Raw genomic sequence first — 20,561 nt, forward strand, 5'->3', positions numbered from 1 at the left:
GGACCTGGATTTTTAACCTCATATGGTAGAGATATGTTTTAAGGAGTCCTGTATCATTCCGCAATTAACTGGTGCAATGGGTAAATAATATTTTTGGGATCCAGGTTAGGTCATTTTTTTTTTAACTCCGAATGGACTAGCACTATATTACCCAGACGTTTTTGGCATGAGTAGGTAAGCAATGTCATCTGACTACTGACATCTGTGTTCAAGGGGAAGTGGAAGGTAATGCAGACAAGAGTTTACTTTACAAAAAAGCATGAAATGGGAAATATTCATTGTCAAAACTGAAGGTAAGAGAGGTGGAAGCAAGTTTAGAAGGAGGATATAAAGCAAAGTCTATGTTAAATTGATTGTGTTGTAGATCAGTTGGAAAACTTTGATGAATAGAGAAAAAGTACTACAGCTGATTCCAAGACATATTTTGTTAGAAGCAAGGAACCTCTCAACTGTGCCGAAACCCGGGATTGAACCAGGGACCTTTAGATCTTCAGTCTAACGCTCTCCCAACTGAGCAATTTCGGCCTTCTGATAGCTGGGGTCTTCATACTTTAATTTGAACCATTTAACAAAATAGATGCAGGATCTGGATTTTTAAACTCAAATGGTAGAGATATGTTTTAAGGAGTCCTGTATCATTCCCCAGTTAACTGGTGCAATGGGTAAATAGCCTTTTTGGGATCCAGGTTAGGTAGTTGTTTTTTTAACTCTGAATGGACTAGCACTATATTACCCAGATATATTTGGCATGAGTAGGTAAGCAATGTCATCTGACTACTGACATCTGTGTTCAAGGGGGAGTGGAATGTGATGCAGACAAGAGTTTACTTTACAAAAAAGGACGAAATGGGAAACATTGATAGTCAAACCTGAAGGCAAGATAGGTGGAAGAAAGTTTAAAAGGAGGACAGAAAGCAAAGTCTATGTTGAATTGATCATTTTGTAGATCAGTTGATAAAAATGTTGATAGAGAAAAAAGTACTACAGCTGATTCCAAGACCTATTTTGTTAGAAGCAAGGAACCTCTCAACTGTGCCGAAACCGGGGATTTAACCAGGGACCTTTAGATCTTCAGTCTAATGCTCTCCCATCTGAGCTATTTCGGCCTGCTTATATCTGTGGTCTTCATACTTTAATTTAAACCATTTAACAAAATAGATGCAGGACCTGGATTTTTAACCTCATATGGTAGAGATATGTTTTAAGGAGTCCTGTATCATTCCGCAATTAACTGGTGCAATGGGTAAATAGCATTTTTGGGTTCCAGGTTAGGTAGTTGTTTTTTTAACTCTGAATGGACTAGCACTATATTACCCAGATATATTTGGCATGAGTAGGTAAGCAATGTCATCTGACTACTGACATCTGTGTTCAAGGGGAAGTGGAATGTGATGCAGACAAGAGTTTACTTTACAAAAAAGGACTAAATGGGAAACATTCATAGTCAAACCTGAAGGCAAGATAGGTGGAAGAAAGTTTAAAAGGAGGACAGAAAGCAAAGTCTATGTTGAATTGATCATTTTGTAGATCAGTTGATAAAAATGTTGATAGAGAAAAAAGTACTACAGCTGATTCCAAGACCTATTTTGTTAGAAGCAAGGAATCTCTCAACTGTGCCGAAACCCAGGATTGAACCAGGGACCTTTAGATCTTCAGTCTAACGCTCTACCAACTGAGCTATTTCGGCCTGGTTGTAGCTGTGGTCTTCATACTTTAATTTAAACCATTTAACGAAATAGCTGCAGGACCTGGATTTTTAACCTCATATGGTAGAGATATGTTTTAAGGAGTCCTGTATCATTCCGCAATTAACTGGTGCAATGGGTAAATAATATTTTTGGGATCCAGGTTAGGTCATTTTTTTTTTTTAACTCCGAATGGACTAGCACTATATTACCCAGACGTATTTGGCATGAGTAGGTAAGCAATGTCATCTGACTACTGACATCTGTGTTCAAGGGGAAGTGGAAGGTAATGCAGACAAGAGTTTACTTTACAAAAAAGCATGAAATGGGAAATATTCATTGTCAAACCTGAAGGTAAGAGAGGTGGAAGCAAGTTTAGAAGGAGGACATAAAGCAAAGTCTATGTTAAATTGATTGTGTTGTAGATCAGTTGGAAAACGTTGATGAATAGAGAAAAAGTACTACAGCTGATTCCAAGACCTATTTTGTTAGAAGCAAGGAACCTCTCAACTGTGCCAAAACCCGGGATTGAACCAGGGAACTTTAGATCTTCAGTCGAACGCTCTCCCAACTGAGATATTTCGGCCTTCTGATAGCTGGGGTCTTCATACTTTAATTTGAACCATTTAACAAAATAGATGCAGGACCTGGATTTTTAACCTCATATGGTAAAGATATGTTTTAAGGAGTCCTGTATCATTCCGCAGTTAACTGGTGCAATGGGTAAATAGCATTTTTGGGATCCAGGTTAGGTAGTTGTTTTTTTAACTCTGAATGGACTAGCACTATATTACCCAGATATATTTGCCATGAGTAGGTAAGCAATGTCATCTGACTACTGACATCTGTGTTCAAGGGGAAGTGGAAGGTAATGCAGACAAGAGTTTACTTTACAAAAAAGCATGAAATGGGAAATATTCATTGTCAAACCTGAAGGTAAGAGAGGTGGAAGCAAGTTTAGAAGGAGGACATAAAGCAAAGTCTATGTTAAATTGATTGTGTTGTAGATCAGTTGGAAAACTTTGATGAATAGAGAAAAAGTACTACAGCTGATTCCAAGACCCATTTTGTTAGAAGCAAGGAACCTCTCAACTGTGCCGAAACCTGGGATTGAACCAGGGACCTTTAGATCTTCAGTCTAACGCTCTCCCAACAGAGCTATTTCGGCCTTCTGATAGCTGGGGTCTTCATACTTTAATTTGAACCATTTAACAAAATAGATGCAGGACCTGGATTTTAACCTCATATGGTAGAGATATGTTTTAAGGAGTCCTGTATCATTCCGCAGTTAACTGGTGCAATGGGTAAATAGCATTTTTGGGATCCAGGTTAGGTAGTTGTTTTTTTAACTCTGAATGGACTAGCACTATATTACCCAGATATATTTGGCATGAGTAGGTAAGCAATGTCATCTGACTACTGACATCTGTGTTCAAGGGGAAGTGGAAGGTAATGCAGACAAGAGTTTACTTTACAAAAAAGCATGAAATGGGAAATATTCATTGTCAAACCTGAAGGTAAGAGAGGTGGAAGCAAGTTTAGAAGGAGGACATAAAGCAAAGTCTATGTTAAATTGATTGTGTTGTAGATCAGTTGGAAAAAATTTGATGAATAGAGAAAAAGTACTACAGCCTATTCCAAGACCTATTCTGTTAGAAGCAAGGAACCTCTCAACTGTGCCGAAACCCGGGATTGAACAAGGGACCTTAAGATCTTCAGTCTAACGCTCTCCCAACTGAGCTATTTCGGCCTTCTGATAGCTGGGGTCTTCATACTTTAATTTGAACCATTTAACAAAATAGATGCAGGACCTGGATTTTTAACCTCATATGGTAGAGATATGTTTTAAGGAGTCCTGTATCATTCCGCAGTTAACTGGTGCAATGGGTAAATAGCATTTTTGGGATCCAGGTTAGGTAGTTGTTTTTTTAACTCTGAATGGACTAGCACTATATTACCCAGATATATTTGGCATGAGTAGGTAAGCAATGTCATCTGACTACTGACATCTGTGTTCAAGGGGAAGTGGAATGTGATGCAGACAAGAGTTTACTTTACAAAAAAGGACGAAATGGGAAACATTCATAGTCAAACCTGAAGGCAAGATAGGTGGAAGAAAGTTTAAAAGGAGGACAGAAAGCAACCTCTATGTTGAATTGATCTTTTTGTAGATCAGTTGATAAAAATGTTGATAGAGAAAAAAGTACTACAGCTGATTACAAGACTTACTTTGTGAGAAACAAGAAACCTCTCAACATTGCCGAAAACCGGGATTGAACCAGGGACCTTTAGATATTCAGTCTAACGCTCTCCCAACTGAGCTATTTCGGCCTGCTGCTAGCTGTAGTCTTCATACTTTGATTTTAACAATTTAACTAAATAGATGCATGACCTGGATATTTGAGCTTATATGTTAGAGATATGTTTTAAGGAGTCCTGTATCATTCAGCAGTTAACTGGTGCAATGGGTAAATAATATTTTTGGGATCCAGGTTAGGTCATTTTTTTTTTTAACTCGAATGGACTATCACTATATTACCCAGACGTATTTGGCATGAGTAGGTAAGCAATGTCATCTGACTACTGACATCTGCATCTGTGTTCAAGGGGAAGTGGAAGGTAATGCAGACAAGAGTTTACTTTACAAAAAAGCATGAAATGGTTAATATTCATTGTCAAACCTGAAGGTAAGAGAGGTGGAAGCAAGTTTAGAAGGAGGACATAAATCAAAGTCTATGTTAAATTGATTGTGTTGTAGATCAGTTGGAAAAAATTTGATGAATAGAGAAAAAGTACTACAGCTGATTCCAAGACCTATTTTATTTGAAGCAAGGAACCTCTCATCTGTGCCGAAACCCGGGATTGAACCAGGGACCTTTAGATTTTCAGTCTAACGCTCTCCCAACTGAGCTATTTCGGCCTTCGGATAGCTATTGTCTTCATACTTTAATTTGAACCATTTAACAAAATAAATGCAGGACCTGGATTTTTAACCTCATATGGTAGAGATATGTTTTAAGGAGTCCTGTATCATTCCGCAGTTAACTGGTGCAATGGGTAAATAGCATTTTTGGGATCCAGGTTAGTTAGTTGTTTTTTTAACTCTGAATGGACTAGCACTATATTACCCAGATATATTTGGCAGGAGTAGGTAAGCAATGTCATCTGACTACTGACATCTGTGTTCAAGGGGAAGTGGAATGTGATGCAGACAAGAGTTTACTTTACAAAAACGGACGAAATGGGAAACATTCATAGTCAAACCTGAAGGCAAGATAGATGGAAGAAAGTTTAAAAGGAGGACAGAAAGCAAAGTCTATGTTGAATTGATAATTTTGTAGATCAGTTGATAAAAATGTTGATAGAGAAAAAAGTACTACAGCTGATTCCAAGACCTATTTTGTTAGAAGCAAGGAACCTCTCAACTGTGCCGAAACCCGGGATTGAATCAGGGACCTTTATATCTTCAGTCTAACGCTCTCCCAACTGAGCTATTTCGGCCTGCTTATATTTGTGGTCTTCATACTTTAATTTAAACCATTTAACAAAATAGATGCAGGACCTGGATTTTTAACCTCATATGGTAGAGATATGTTTTAAGGAGTCCTGTATCATTCCGCAATTAACTGGTGCAATGGGTAAATAGCATTTTTGGGATCCAGGTTAGGTAGTTGTTTTTTTAACTCTGAATGGACTAGCACTATATTGCCCAGATATATTTGGCATGAGTAGGTAAGCAATGTCATCTGACTACTGACATCTGTGTTCAAGGGGAAGTGGAAGGTAATTCAGACAAGAGTTTACTTTACAAAAAAGCATGAAATGGGAAATATTCATTGTCAAACCTGAAGGTAAGAGAGGTGGAAGCAAGTTTAGAAGGAGGACATAAAGCAAAGTCTATGTTAAATTGATTGTGTTGTAGATCAGTTGGAAAACATTTGATGAATAGAGAAAAAGTACTACAGCTGATTCCAAGACCTATTTTGTTAGAAGCAAGGAGCCTCTCAACTGTGCCGAAACCTGGGATTGAACCAGGGACCTTTAGATCTTCAGTCTAACGCTCTCCCAACTGAGCTATTTCGGCCTTCTGATAGCTGGGGTCTTCATACTTTAATTTGAACCATTTAACAAAATAGATGCAGGACCTGGATTTTTAACCTCATATGGTAGAGATATGTTTTAAGGAGTCCTGTATCATTCCCCAGTTAACTGGTGCAATGGGTAAATAGCATTTTTGGGATCCAGGTTAGGTAGTTGTTTTTTTAACTCTGAATGGACTAGCACTATATTACCCAGATATATTTGGCATGAGTAGGTAAGCAATGTCATCTGACTACTGACATCTGTGTTCAAGGGGAAGTGGAATGTGATGCAGACAAGAGTTTACTTTACAAAAAAGGACGAAATGGGAAACATTCATAGTCAAACCTGAAGACAAGATAGGTGGAAGAAAGTTTAAAAGGAGGACAGAAAGCAAAGTCTATGTTGAATTGATCATTTTGTAGATCAGTTGATAAAAATGTTGATAGAGAAAAAAGTACTACAGCTGATTCCAAGACCTATTTTGTTAGAAGCAAGGAACCTCTCAACTGTGCCGAAACCCAGGATTGAACCAGGGACCTTTAGATCTTCAGTCTAACGCTCTCCCAACTGAGCTATTTCGGCCTGCTTATAGCTGTGGTCTTCATACTTTAATTTAAACCATTTAACGAAATAGATGCAGGACCTGGATTTTTAACCTCATATGGTAGAGATATGTTTTAAGGAGTCCTGTATCATTCCGCAATTAACTGGTGCAATGGGTAAATAATATTTTTGGGATCCAGGTTAGGTCATTTTTTTTTTAACTCCGAATGGACTAGCACTATATTACCCAGTCGTTTTTGGCATGAGTAGGTAAGCAATGTCATCTGACTACTGACATCTGTGTTCAAGGGGAAGTGGAAGGTAATGCAGACAAGAGTTTACTTTACAAAAAAGCATGAAATGGGAAATATTCATTGTCAAACCTGAAGGTAAGAGAGGTGGAAGCAAGTTTAGAAGGAGGATATAAAGCAAAGTCTATGTTAAATTGATTGTGTTGTAGATCAGTTGGAAAACTTTGATGAATAGAGAAAAAGTACTACAGCTGATTCCAAGACATATTTTGTTAGAAGCAAGGAACCTCTCAACTGTGCCGAAACCCGGGATTGAACCAGGGACCTTTAGATCTTCAGTCTAACGCTCTCCCAACTGAGCAATTTCGGCCTTCTGATAGCTGGGGTCTTCATACTTTAATTTGAACCATTTAACAAAATAGATGCAGGACCTGGATTTTTAAACTCAAATGGTAGAGATATGTTTTAAGGAGTCCTGTATCATTCCCCAGTTAACTGGTGCAATGGGTAAATAGCCTTTTTGGGATCCAGGTTAGGTAGTTGTTTTTTTAACTCTGAATGGACTAGCACTATATTACCCAGATATATTTGGCATGAGTAGGTAAGCAATGTCATCTGACTACTGACATCTGTGTTCAAGGGGAAGTGGAATGTGATGCAGACAAGAGTTTACTTTACAAAAAAGGACAAAATGGGAAACATTGATAGTCAAACCTGAAGGCAAGATAGGTGGAAGAAAGTTTAAAAGGAGGACAGAAAGCAAAGTCTATGTTGAATTGATCATTTTGTAGATCAGTTGATAAAAATGTTGATAGAGAAAAAAGTACTACAGCTGATTCCAAGACCTATTTTGTTAGAAGCAAGGAACCTCTCAACTGTGCCGAAACCGGGGATTTAACCAGGGACCTTTAGATCTTCAGTCTAATGCTCTCCCATCTGAGCTATTTCGGCCTGCTTATATCTGTGGTCTTCATACTTTAATTTAAACCATTTAACAAAATAGATGCAGGACCTGGATTTTTAACCTCATATGGTAGAGATATGTTTTAAGGAGTCCTGTATCATTCCGCAATTAACTGGTGCAATGGGTAAATAGCATTTTTGGGTTCCAGGTTAGGTAGTTGTTTTTTTAACTCTGAATGGACTAGCACTATATTACCCAGATATATTTGGCATGAGTAGGTAAGCAATGTCATCTGACTACTGACATCTGTGTTCAAGGGGAAGTGGAATGTGATGCAGACAAGAGTTTACTTTACAAAAAAGGACTAAATGGGAAACATTCATAGTCAAACCTGAAGGCAAGATAGGTGGAAGAAAGTTTAAAAGGAGGACAGAAAGCAAAGTCTATGTTGAATTGATCATTTTGTAGATCAGTTGATAAAAATGTTGATAGAGAAAAAAGTACTACAGCTGATTCCAAGACCTATTTTGTTAGAAGCAAGGAATCTCTCAACTGTGCCGAAACCCAGGATTGAACCAGGGACCTTTAGATCTTCAGTCTAACGCTCTACCAACTGAGCTATTTCGGCCTGGTTGTAGCTGTGGTCTTCATACTTTAATTTAAACCATTTAACGAAATAGATGCAGGACCTGGATTTTTAACCTCATATGGTAGAGATATGTTTTAAGGAGTCCTGTATCATTCCGCAATTAACTGGTGCAATGGGTAAATAATATTTTTGGGATCCAGGTTAGGTCATTTTTTTTTTTTAACTCCGAATGGACTAGCACTATATTACCCAGACGTATTTGGCATGAGTAGGTAAGCAATGTCATCTGACTACTGACATCTGTGTTCAAGGGGAAGTGGAAGGTAATGCAGACAAGAGTTTACTTTACAAAAAAGCATGAAATGGGAAATATTCATTGTCAAACCTGAAGGTAAGAGAGGTGGAAGCAAGTTTAGAAGGAGGACATAAAGCAAAGTCTATGTTAAATTGATTGTGTTGTAGATCAGTTGGAAAACGTTGATGAATAGAGAAAAAGTACTACAGCTGATTCCAAGACCTATTTTGTTAGAAGCAAGGAACCTCTCAACTGTGCCAAAACCCGGGATTGAACCAGGGAACTTTAGATCTTCAGTCGAACGCTCTCCCAACTGAGCTATTTCGGCCTTCTGATAGCTGGGGTCTTCATACTTTAATTTGAACCATTTAACAAAATAGATGCAGGACCTGGATTTTTAACCTCATATGGTAAAGATATGTTTTAAGGAGTCCTGTATCATTCCGCAGTTAACTGGTGCAATGGGTAAATAGCATTTTTGGGATCCAGGTTAGGTAGTTGTTTTTTTAACTCTGAATGGACTAGCACTATATTACCCAGATATATTTGCCATGAGTAGGTAAGCAATGTCATCTGACTACTGACATCTGTGTTCAAGGGGAAGTGGAAGGTAATGCAGACAAGAGTTTACTTTACAAAAAAGCATGAAATGGGAAATATTCATTGTCAAACCTGAAGGTAAGAGAGGTGGAAGCAAGTTTAGAAGGAGGACATAAAGCAAAGTCTATGTTAAATTGATTGTGTTGTAGATCAGTTGGAAAACTTTGATGAATAGAGAAAAAGTACTACAGCTGATTCCAAGACCTATTTTTTTAGAAGCAAGGAACCTCTCAACTGTGCCGAAACCTGGGATTGAACCAGGTACCATTAGATCTTCAGTCTAACGCTCTCCCAACTGAGCTATTTCGGCCTTCTGATAGCTGGGGTCTTCATATTTTAATTTGAACCATTTAACAAAATAGATGCAGGACCTGGATTTTTAACCTCAGATGGTAGAGATATGTTTTAAGGAGTCCTGTATCATTCCGCAGTTAACTGGTGCAATGGGTAAATAGCATTTTTGGGATCCAGGTTAGGTAGTTGTTTTTTTAACTCTGAATGCACTAGCACTATATTACCCAGATATATTTGGCATGAGTAGGTAAGCAATGTCATCTGACTACTGACATCTGTGTTCAAGGGGAAGTGGAATGTGATGCAGACAAGAGTTTACTTTACAAAAAAGGACAAAATGAGAAACATTGATTGTCAAACCTGAAGGCAAGATAGGTGGAAGAAAATTTAAAAGGAGGACAGAAAGCAAAGTCTATGTTGAATTGATCATTTTGTAGATCAGTTGATAAAAATGTTGAAAGAGAAAAAAGTACTACAGCTGATTCCAAGAACTATTTTGTTAGAAGCAAGGAACCTCTCAACTGTGCCTAAACCGGGGACTGAACCAGGGACCTTTAGATCTTCAGTCTAATGCTCTCCCAACTGAGCTATTTTGGCCTGCTTATATCTGTGGTCTTCATACTTTAATTTAAACCATTTAACAAAATAGATGCAGGACCTGGATTTTTAACCTCATATGGTAGAGATATGTTTTAAGGAGTCCTGTATCATTCCGCAATTAACTGGTGCAATGGGTAAATAGCATTTTTGGGTTCCAGGTTAGGTAGTTGTTTTTTTAACTCTGAATGGACTAGCACTATATTACCCAGATATATTTGGCATGAGTAGGTAAGCAATGTCATCTGACTACTGACATCTGTGTTCAAGGGGAAGTGGAAGGTAATGCAGACAAGAGTTTACTTTACAAAAAAGCATGAAATGGGAAATATTCATTGTCAAACCTGAAGGTAAGAGAGGTGGAAGCAAGTTTAGAAGGAGGACATAAAGCAAAGTCTATGTTAAATTGATTGTGTTGTAGATCAGTTGGAAAACTTTGATGAATAGAGAAAAAGTACTACAGCTGATTCCAAGACCCATTTTGTTAGAAGCAAGGAACCTCTCAACTGTGCCGAAACCTGGGATTGAACCAGGGACCTTTAGATCTTCAGTCTAACGCTCTCCCAACTGAGCTATTTCGGCCTTCTGATAGCTGGGGTCTTCATACTTTAATTTGAACCATTTAACAAAATAGATGCAGGACCTGGATTTTAACCTCATATGGTAGAGATATGTTTTAAGGAGTCCTGTATCATTCCGCAGTTAACTGGTGCAATGGGTAAATAGCATTTTTGGGATCCAGGTTAGGTAGTTGTTTTTTTAACTCTGAATGGACTAGCACTATATTACCCAGATATATTTGGCATGAGTAGGTAAGCAATGTCATCTGACTACTGACATCTGTGTTCAAGGGGAAGTGGAAGGTAATGCAGACAAGAGTTTACTTTACAAAAAAGCATGAAATGGGAAATATTCATTGTCAAACCTGAAGGTAAGAGAGGTGGAAGCAAGTTTAGAAGGAGGACATAAAGCAAAGTCTATGTTAAATTGATTGTGTTGTAGATCAGTTGGAAAAAATTTGATGAATAGAGAAAAAGTACTACAGCCTATTCCAAGACCTATTCTGTTAGAAGCAAGGAACCTCTCAACTGTGCCGAAACCCGGGATTGAACAAGGGACCTTTAGATCTTCAGTCTAACGCTCTCCCAACTGAGCTATTTCAGCCTTCTGATAGCTGGGGTCTTCATACTTTAATTTGAACCATTTAACAAAATAGATGCAGGACCTGGATTTTTAACCTCATATGGTAGAGATATGTTTTAAGGAGTCCTGTATCATTCCGCAGTTAACTGGTGCAATGGGTAAATAGCATTTTTGGGATCCAGGTTAGGTAGTTGTTTTTTTAACTCTGAATGGACTAGCACTATATTACCCAGATATATTTGGCATGAGTAGGTAAGCAATGTCATCTGACTACTGACATCTGTGTTCAAGGGGAAGTGGAATGTGATGCAGACAAGAGTTTACTTTACAAAAAAGGACGAAATGGGAAACATTCATAGTCAAACCTGAAGGCAAGATAGGTGGAAGAAAGTTTAAAAGGAGGACAGAAAGCAACCTCTATGTTGAATTGATCATTTTGTAGATCAGTTGATAAAAATGTTGATAGAGAAAAAAGTACTACAGCTGATTACAAGACTTACTTTGTGAGAAACAAGAAACCTCTCAACATTGCCGAAAACCGGGATTGAACCAGGGACCTTTAGATATTCAGTCTAACGCTCTCCCAACTGAGCTATTTCGGCCTGCTGCTAGCTGTAGTCTTCATACTTTGATTTTAACAATTTAACTAAATAGATGCATGACCTGGATATTTGAGCTTATATGTTAGAGATATGTTTTAAGGAGTCCTGTATCATTCAGCAGTTAACTGGTGCAATGGGTAAATAATATTTTTGGGATCCAGGTTAGGTCATTTTTTTTTTTAACTCCGAATGGACTATCACTATATTACCCAGACGTATTTGGCATGAGTAGGTAAGCAATGTCATCTGACTACTGACATCTGCATCTGTGTTCAAGGGGAAGTGGAAGGTAATGCAGACAAGAGTTTACTTTACAAAAAAGCATGAAATGGTTAATATTCATTGTCAAACCTGAAGGTAAGAGAGGTGGAAGCAAGTTTAGAAGGAGGACATAAATCAAAGTCTATGTTAAATTGATTGTGTTGTAGATCAGTTGGAAAAAATTTGATGAATAGAGAAAAAGTACTACAGCTGATTCCAAGACCTATTTTATTTGAAGCAAGGAACCTCTCATCTGTGCCGAAACCCGGGATTGAACCAGGGACCTTTAGATCTTCAGTCTAACGCTCTCCCAACTGAGCTATTTCGGCCTTCGGATAGCTATTGTCTTCATACTTTAATTTGAACCATTTAACAAAATAAATGCAGGACCTGGATTTTTAACCTCATATGGTAGAGATATGTTTTAAGAAGTCCTGTATCATTCCGCAGTTAACTGGTGCAATGGGTAAATAGCATTTTTGGGATCCAGGTTAGTTAGTTGTTTTTTTAACTCTGAATGGACTAGCACTATATTACCCAGATATATTTGGCAGGAGTAGGTAAGCAATGTCATCTGACTACTGACATCTGTGTTCAAGGGGAAGTGGAATGTGATGCAGACAAGAGTTTACTTTACAAAAACGGACGAAATGGGAAACATTCATAGTCAAACCTGAAGGCAAGATAGATGGAAGAAAGTTTAAAAGGAGGACAGAAAGCAAAGTCTATGTTAAATTGATTGTGTTGTAGATCAGTTGGAAAAAATTTGATGAATAGAGAAAAAGTACTACAGCTGATTCCAAGACCTATTTTGTTAGAAGCAAGGAACCTCTCAACTGTGCACGAAACCTGGGATTGAACCAGGGACCTTTAGATCTTCAGTCTAACGCTCTCCCAACTGAGCTATTTCGGCCTTCTGATAGCTGGGGTCTTCATACTTTAATTTGAACCATTTAACAAAATAGATGCAGGACCTGGATTTTTAACCTCATATGGTAGAGATATGTTTTAAGGAGTCCTGTATCATTCCCCAGTTAACTGGTGCAATGGGTAAATAGCATTTTTGGGATCCAGGTTAGGTAGTTGTTTTTTTAACTCTGAATGGACTAGCACTTTATTACCCAGATATATTTGGCATGAGTAGGTAAGCAATGTCATCTGACTACTGACATCTGTGTTCAAGGGGAAGTGGAATGTGATGCAGACAATAGTTTACTTCACAAAAAAGGACGAAATGGGAAACATTCATAGTCAAACCTGAAGACAAGATAGGTGGAAGAAAGTTTAAAAGGAGGACAGAAAGCAAAGTCTATGTTGAATTGATCATTTTGTAGATCAGTTGATAAAAATGTTGATAGAGAAAAAAGTACTACAGCTGATTCCAAGACCTATTTTTTTAGAAGCAAGGAACCTCTCAACTGTGCCGAAACCTGGGATTGAACCAGGGACCTTTAGATCTTCAGTCTAACGCTCTCCCAACTGAGCTATTTCGGCCTTCTGATAGCTGGGGTCTTCATACTTTAATTTGAACCATTTAACAAAATAGATGCAGGACCTGGATTTTTAACCTCATATGGTAGAGATATGTTTTAAGGAGTCCTGTATCATTCCCCAGTTAACTGGTGCAATGGGTAAATAGCATTTTTGGGATCCAGGTTAGGTAGTTGTTTTTTTTAACTCTGAATGGACTAGCACTATATTACCCAGATATATTTGGCATGAGTAGGTAAGCAATGTCATCTGACTACTGACATCTGTGTTCAAGGGGAAGTGGAATGTGATGCAGACAAGAGTTTACTTTACAAAAAAGGACGAAATGGGAAATATTCATTGTCAAACCTGAAGGTAAGAGAGGTGGAAGCAAGTTTTGAAGGAGGACATAAAGCAAAGTCTATGTTAAATTGATTGTGTTGTAGATCAGTTGGAAAAAATTTGATGAATAGAGAAAAAGGACTACAGCTGATTACAAGACCTATTTTGTTAGTAGCAAGGAACCTCTCAACTGTGCCGAAACCTGGGATTGAACCAGGGACCTTTAGATCTTCAGTCTAACGCTCTCCCAACTGAGCTATTGCGGCCTTCTGATAGCTGGGGTCTTCATACTTTAATTTGAACCATTTAACAAAATAGATGCAGGACCTGGATTTTTAACCTCATATGGTAGAGATATGTTTTAAGGAGTCCTGTATCATTCCCCAGTTAACTGGTGCAATGGGTAAATAGCATTTTTGGGATCCAGGTTAGGTAGTTGTTTTTTTAACTCTGAATGGACTAGCACTATATTACCCAGATATATTTGGCATGAGTAGGTAAGCAATGTCATCTGACTACTGACATCTGTGTTCAAGGGGAAGTGGAATGTGATGCAGACAAGAGTTTACTTTACAAAAAAGGACGAAATGGGAAACATTGATAGTCAAACCTGAAGACAAGATAGGTGGAAGAAAGTTTAAAAGGAGGACAGAAAGCAAAGTCTATGTTGAATTGATCATTTTGTAGATCAGTTGATAAAAATGTTGATAGAGAAAAAAGTACTACAGCTGATTCCAAGACCTATTTTGTTAGAAGCAAGGAACCTCTCAACTGTGCCAAAACCCGGGATTGAACCAGGGACCTTTAGACCTTCAGTCTAACGCTCTCCCAACTGAGCTATTTCGACCTGCTTATAGCTGTGGTCTTCATACTTTAATTTAAACCATTTAACGAAATAGATGCAGGACCTGGATTTTTAACCTCATATGGTAGAGATATGTTTTAAGGAGTCCTGTATCATTCCGCAATTAACTGGTGCAATGGGTAAATAATATTTTTGGGATCCAGATTAGGTCATTTTTTTTTTAACTCCGAATGGACTAGCACTATATTACCCAGACGTATTTGGCATGAGTAGGTAAGCAATGTCATCTGACTACTGACATCTGTGTTCAAGGGGAAGTGGAAGGTAATGCAGACAAGAGTTTACTTTACAAAAAAGCATGAAATGGGAAATATTCATTGTCAAACCTGAAGGTAAGAGAGGTGGAAGCAAGTTTAGAAGGAGGACATAAAGCAAAGTCTATGTTAAATTGATTGTGTTGTAGATCAGTTGGAAAACATTTGATGAATAGAGAAAAAGTACTACAGCTGATTCCAAGACCTATTTTGTTAGAAGCAAGGAACCTCTCAACTGTGCCGAAACCTGGGATTGAACCAGGGACCTTTAGATCTTCAGTCTAACGCTCTCCCAACTGAGCTATTTTGGCCTTCTGATAGCTGGGGTCTTCATACTTTAATTTGAACCATTTAACAAAATAGATGCAGGACCTGGATTTTTAACCTCATATGGTAGAGATATGTTTTAAGGAGTCCTGTATCATTCCCCAGTTAACTGGTGCAATGGGTAAATAGCATTTTTGGGATCCAGGTTAGGTAGTTGTTTTTTTAACTCTGAATGGACTAGCACTATATTACCCAGATATATTTGGCATGAGTAGGTAAGCAATGTCATCTGACTACTGACATCTGTGTTCAAGGGGAAGTGGAATGTGATGCAGACAAGAGTTTACTTTACAAAAAAGGACGAAATGGGAAACATTCATAGTCAAACCTGAAGACAAGATAGGTGGAAGAAAGTTTAAAAGGAGGACAGAAAGCAAAGTCTATGTTGAATTGATCATTTTGTAGATCAGTTGATAAAAATGTTGATAGAGAAAAAAGTACTACAGCTGATTCCAAGACCTATTTTGTTAGAAGCAAGGAACCTCTCAACTGTGCCGAAACCCGGGATTGAACCAGGGACCTTTAGATCTTCAGTCTAACGCTCTCCCAACTGAGCTATTTCAGCCTGCTTATAGCTGTGGTCTTCATACTTTAATTTAAACCATTTAACGAAATAGATGCAGGACCTGGATTTTTAACCTCATATGGTAGAGATATATTTTAAGGAGTCCTGTATCATTCCGCAATTAACTGGTGCAATGGGTAAATAATATTTTTGGGATCCAGGTTAGGTCATTTTTTTTTTTTTAACTCCGAATGGACTAGCACTATATTACCCAGACGTATTTGGCATGAGTAGGTAAGCAATGTCATCTGACTACTGACATCTGTGTTCAAGGGGAAGTGGAAGGTAATGCAGACAAGAGTTTACTTTACAAAAAAGCATGAAATGGGAAATATTCATTGTCAAACCTGAAGGTAAGAGAGGTGGAAGCAAGTTTAGAAGGAGGACATAAAGCAAAGTCTATGTTAAATTGATTGTGTTGTAGATCAGTTGGAAAACTTTGATGAATAGAGAAAAAGTACTACAGCTGATTCCAAGACCTATTTTGTTAGAAGCAAGGAACCTCTCAACTGTGCCGAAACCCGGGATTGAACCAGGGACCTTTAGATCTTCAGTCTAACGCTCTCCCAACTGAGCTATTTCGGCCTTCTGATAGCTGGGGTCTTCATACTTTAATTTGAACCATTTAACAAAATAGATGCAGGACCTGGATTTTTAACCTCATATGGTAGAGATATGTTTTAAGGAGTCCTGTATCATTCCCCAGTTAACTGGTGCAATGGGTAAATAGCATTTTTGGGATCCAGGTTAGGTAGTTGTTTTTTTAACTCTGAATGGACTAGCACTTTATTACCCAGATATATTTGGCATGAGTAGGTAAGCAATGTCATCTGACTACTGACATCTGTGTTCAAGGGGAAGTGGAATGTGATGCAGACAAGAGTTTACTTTACAAAAAAGGACGAAATGGGAAACATTCATAGTCAAACCTGAAGACAAGATAGGTGGAAGAAAGTTTAAAAGGAAGACAGAAAGCAAAGTCTATGTTGAATTGATCATTTTGTAGATCAGTTGATAAAAATGTTGATAGAGAAAAAAGTACTACAGCTGATTCCAAGACCTATTTTGTTAGAAGCAAGGAACCTCTCAACTGTGCCGAAACCTGGGATTGAACCAGGGACCTTTAGATCTTCAGTCTAACGCTCTCCCAACTGAGCTATTTCGGCCTTCTGATAGCTGGGGTCTTCATACTTTAATTTGAACCATTTAACAAAATAGATGCAGGACCTGGATTTTTAACCTCATATGGTAGAGATATGTTTTAAGGAGTCCTGTATCATTCCCCAGTTAACTGGTGCAATGGGTAAATAGCATTTTTGGGATCCAGGTTAGGTAGTTGTTTTTTTAACTCTGAATGGACTAGCACTATATTACCCAGATATATTTGGCATGAGTAGGTAAGCAATGTCATCTGACTACTGACATCTGTGTTCAAGGGGAAGTGGAATGTGATGCAGACAAGAGTTTACTTTACAAAAAAGGACGAAATGGGAAATATTCATTGTCAAACCTGAAGGTAAGAGAGGTGGAAGCAAGTTTTGAAGGAGGACATAAAGCAAAGTCTATGTTAAATTGATTGTGTTGTAGATCAGTTGGAAAAAATTTGATGAATAGAGAAAAAGTACTACAGCTGATTACAAGACCTATTTTGTTAGAAGCAAGGAACCTCTCAACTGTGCACGAAACCTGGGATTGAACCAGGGACCTTTAGATCTTCAGTCTAACGCTCTCCCAACTGAGCTATTTCGGCCTTCTGATAGCTGGGGTCTTCATACTTTAATTTGAATCATTTAACAAAATAGATGCAGGACCTGGATTTTTAACCTCATATGGTAGAGATATGTTTTAAGGAGTCCTGTATCATTCCCCAGTTAACTGGTGCAATGGGTAAATAGCATTTTTGGGATCCAGGTTAGGTAGTTGTTTTTTTAACTCGAATGGACTAGCACTATATTACCCAGATATATTTGGCATGAGTAGGTAAGCAATGTCATCTGACTACTGACATCTGTGTTCAAGGGGAAGTGGAATGTGATGCAGACAAGAGTTTACTTTACAAAAAAGGACGAAATGGGAAACATTCATAGTCAAACCTGAAGACAAGATAGGTGGAAGAAAGTTTAAAAGGAGGACAGAAAGCAAAGTCTATGTTGAATTGATCATTTTGTAGATCAGTTGATAAAAATGTTGATAGAGAAAAAAGTACTACAGCTGATTCCAAGACCTATTTTGTTAGAAGCAAGGAACCTCTCAACTGTGCCGAAACCCAGGATTGAACCAGGGACATTTAGATCTTCAGTCTAACGCTCTCCCAACTGAGCTATTTCGGCCTGCTTATAGCTGTGGTCTTCATACTTTAATTTAAACCATTTAACGAAATAGATGCAGGACCTGGATTTTTAACCTCATATGGTAGAGATATGTTTTAAGGAGTCCTGTATCATTCCGCAATTAACTGGTGCAATGGGTAAATAATATTTTTGGGATCCGGGTTAGGTCATTTTTTTTTTAACTCCGAATGGACTAGCACTATATTACCCAGACGTATTTGGCATGAGTAGGTAAGCAATGTCATCTGACTACTGACATCTGTGTTCAAGGGGAAGTGGAAGGTAATGCAGACAAGAGTTTACTTTACGAAAAAGCATGAAATGGGAAATATTCATTGTCAAACCTGAAGGTAAGAGAGGTGGAAGCAAGTTTAGAAGGAGGACATAAAGCAAAGTCTATGTTAAATTGATTGTGTTGTAGATCAGTTGGAAAAAATTTGATGAATAGAGAAAAAGTACTACAGCTGATTCCAAGACCTATTTTGTTAGAAGCAAGGAACCTCTCAACTGTGCCGAAACTTGTGATTGAACCAGGGACCTTTAGATCTTCAGTCTAACTCTCTCCCAACTGAGCTATTTTGGCCTTCTGATAGCTGGGGTCTTCATACTTTAATTTGAACCATTTAACAAAATAGATGCAGGACCTGGATTTTTAACCTCATATGGTAGAGATATGTTTTAAGGAGTCCTGTATCATTCCCCAGTTAACTGGTGCTATGGGTAAATAGCATTTTTGGGATCCAGGTTAGGTAGTTGTTTTTTTAACTCTGAATGGACTAGCACTATATTACCCAGATATATTTGGCATGAGTAGGTAAGCAATGTCATCTGACTACTGACATCTGTGTTCAAGGGGAAGTGGAATGTGATGCAGACAAGAGTTTACTTTACAAAAAAGGACGAAATGGGAAACATTCATAGTCAAACCTGAAGACAAGATAGGTGGAAGAAAGTTTAAAAGGAGGACAGAAAGCAAAGTCTATGTTGAATTGATCATTTTGTAGATCAGTTGACAAAAATGTTGATAGAGAAAAAAGTACTACAGCTGATTCCAAGACCTATTTTGTTAGAAGCAAGGAACCTCTCAACTGTGCCGAAACCCGGGATTGAACCAGGGACCTTTAGATCTTCAGTCTAACGCTCTCCCAACTGAGCTATTTCGGCCTGCTTATAGCTGTGGTCTTCATACTTTAATTTAAACCATTTAACGAAATAGATGCAGGACCTGGATTTTTAACCTCATATGGTAGAGATATGTTTTAAGGAGTCCTGTATCATTCCGCAATTAACTGGTGCAATGGGTAAATAATATTTTTGGGATCCAGGTTAGGTCATTTTTTTTTAACTCCGAATGGACTAGCACTATATTACCCAGACGTATTTGGCATGAGTAGGTAAGCAATGTCATCTGATTACTGACATCTGTGTTCAAGGGGAAGTGGAAGGTAATGCAGACAAGAGTTTACTTTACAAAAAAGCATGAAATGGGAAATATTCATTGTCAAACCTGAAGGTAAGAGAGGTGGAAGCAAGTTAGAAGGAGGACATAAAGCAAAGTCTATGTTAAATTGATTGTGTTGTAGATCAGTTGGAAAACTTTGATGAATAGAGAAAAAGTACTACAGCTGATTCCAAGACCTATTTTGTTAGAAGCAAGGAACCTCTCAACTGTGCCGAAACCCGGGATTGAACCAGGGACCTTTAGAGCTTCAGTCTATCGATCTCCCAACTGAGCTATTTCGGCCTTCTGATAGCTGGGGTCTTCGTACTTTAATTTGAACCATTTAACAAAATAGATGCAGGACCTGGATTTTTAACCTCATACGGTAGAGATATGTTTTAAGGAGTCCTGTATCATTCTGCAGTTAACTGGTGCAATGGGTAAATAGCATTTTTGGGATCCAGGTTAGGTAGTTGTTTTTTTAACTCTGAATGGACTAGCACTATATTACCCAGATATATTTGGCATGAGTAGGTAAGCAATGTCATCTGACTACTGACATCTGTGTTCAAGGGGAAGTGGAATGTAATGCAGACAAGAGTTTACTTTACAAAAAAGGACGAAATGGGAAACATTGATAGTCAAACCTGAAGGCAAGATAGGTGGAAGAAAGTTTAAAAGGAGGACAGAAATCAAAGTCTATGTTGAATTGATCATTTTGTAGATCAGTTGATAAAAATGTTGATAGAGAAAAAAGTACTACAGCTGATTCCAAAACCTATTTTGTTAGAAGCAAGGAACCTCTCAACTGTGCCGAAACCGGGGATTTAACCAGGGACCTTTAGATCTTCAGTCTAATGCTCTCCCAACTGAGCTATTTCGGCCTGCTTATATCTGTGGTCTTCATACTTTAATTTAAACCATTTAACAAAATAGATGCAGGACCTGGATTTTCAACCTCATATGGTAGAGATATGTTTTAAGGAGTCCTGTATCATTTCGCAATTAACTGGTGCAATGGGTAAATAGCATTTTTGGGTTCCAGGTTAGGTAGTTGTTTTTTTAACTCTGAATGGACTAGCACTATATTACCCAGATATATTTGGCATGAGTAGGTAAG

General features: G+C 38.1%; 8 non-coding genes across 8 annotated transcripts; all 8 read right to left on the bottom strand.

The window, feature by feature from the left end:
• Window positions 1–4,532: 4,532 nt before the first annotated feature.
• On the bottom strand, window positions 4,533–4,605 carry TRNAF-GAA (transfer RNA phenylalanine (anticodon GAA)). Its single transcript has one exon. It is a non-coding gene; the product is annotated as a tRNA-Phe (tRNA).
• A 1,091-nt stretch (window positions 4,606–5,696) lies between these two features.
• On the bottom strand, window positions 5,697–5,769 carry TRNAF-GAA (transfer RNA phenylalanine (anticodon GAA)). The gene has a single exon. It is a non-coding gene; the product is annotated as a tRNA-Phe (tRNA).
• A 4,581-nt stretch (window positions 5,770–10,350) lies between these two features.
• TRNAF-GAA (transfer RNA phenylalanine (anticodon GAA)) lies at window positions 10,351–10,423 on the bottom strand. Its single transcript has one exon. It is a non-coding gene; the product is annotated as a tRNA-Phe (tRNA).
• Window positions 10,424–12,103: 1,680 nt separating this feature from the next.
• TRNAF-GAA (transfer RNA phenylalanine (anticodon GAA)) lies at window positions 12,104–12,176 on the bottom strand. Its single transcript has one exon. It is a non-coding gene; the product is annotated as a tRNA-Phe (tRNA).
• Window positions 12,177–13,268: 1,092 nt separating this feature from the next.
• TRNAF-GAA (transfer RNA phenylalanine (anticodon GAA)) lies at window positions 13,269–13,341 on the bottom strand. The gene has a single exon. It is a non-coding gene; the product is annotated as a tRNA-Phe (tRNA).
• Window positions 13,342–16,182: 2,841 nt separating this feature from the next.
• TRNAF-GAA (transfer RNA phenylalanine (anticodon GAA)) lies at window positions 16,183–16,255 on the bottom strand. The gene has a single exon. It is a non-coding gene; the product is annotated as a tRNA-Phe (tRNA).
• Window positions 16,256–16,763: 508 nt separating this feature from the next.
• Window positions 16,764–16,836, bottom strand: TRNAF-GAA (transfer RNA phenylalanine (anticodon GAA)). Its single transcript has one exon. It is a non-coding gene; the product is annotated as a tRNA-Phe (tRNA).
• A 2,255-nt stretch (window positions 16,837–19,091) lies between these two features.
• Window positions 19,092–19,164, bottom strand: TRNAF-GAA (transfer RNA phenylalanine (anticodon GAA)). Its single transcript has one exon. It is a non-coding gene; the product is annotated as a tRNA-Phe (tRNA).
• Window positions 19,165–20,561: the final 1,397 nt, after the last annotated feature.

Source organism: Lissotriton vulgaris, chromosome 8, assembly GCF_964263255.1.
Source record: "Lissotriton vulgaris chromosome 8, aLisVul1.2, whole genome shotgun sequence".
NCBI lineage: Eukaryota > Metazoa > Chordata > Amphibia > Caudata > Salamandridae > Lissotriton > Lissotriton vulgaris.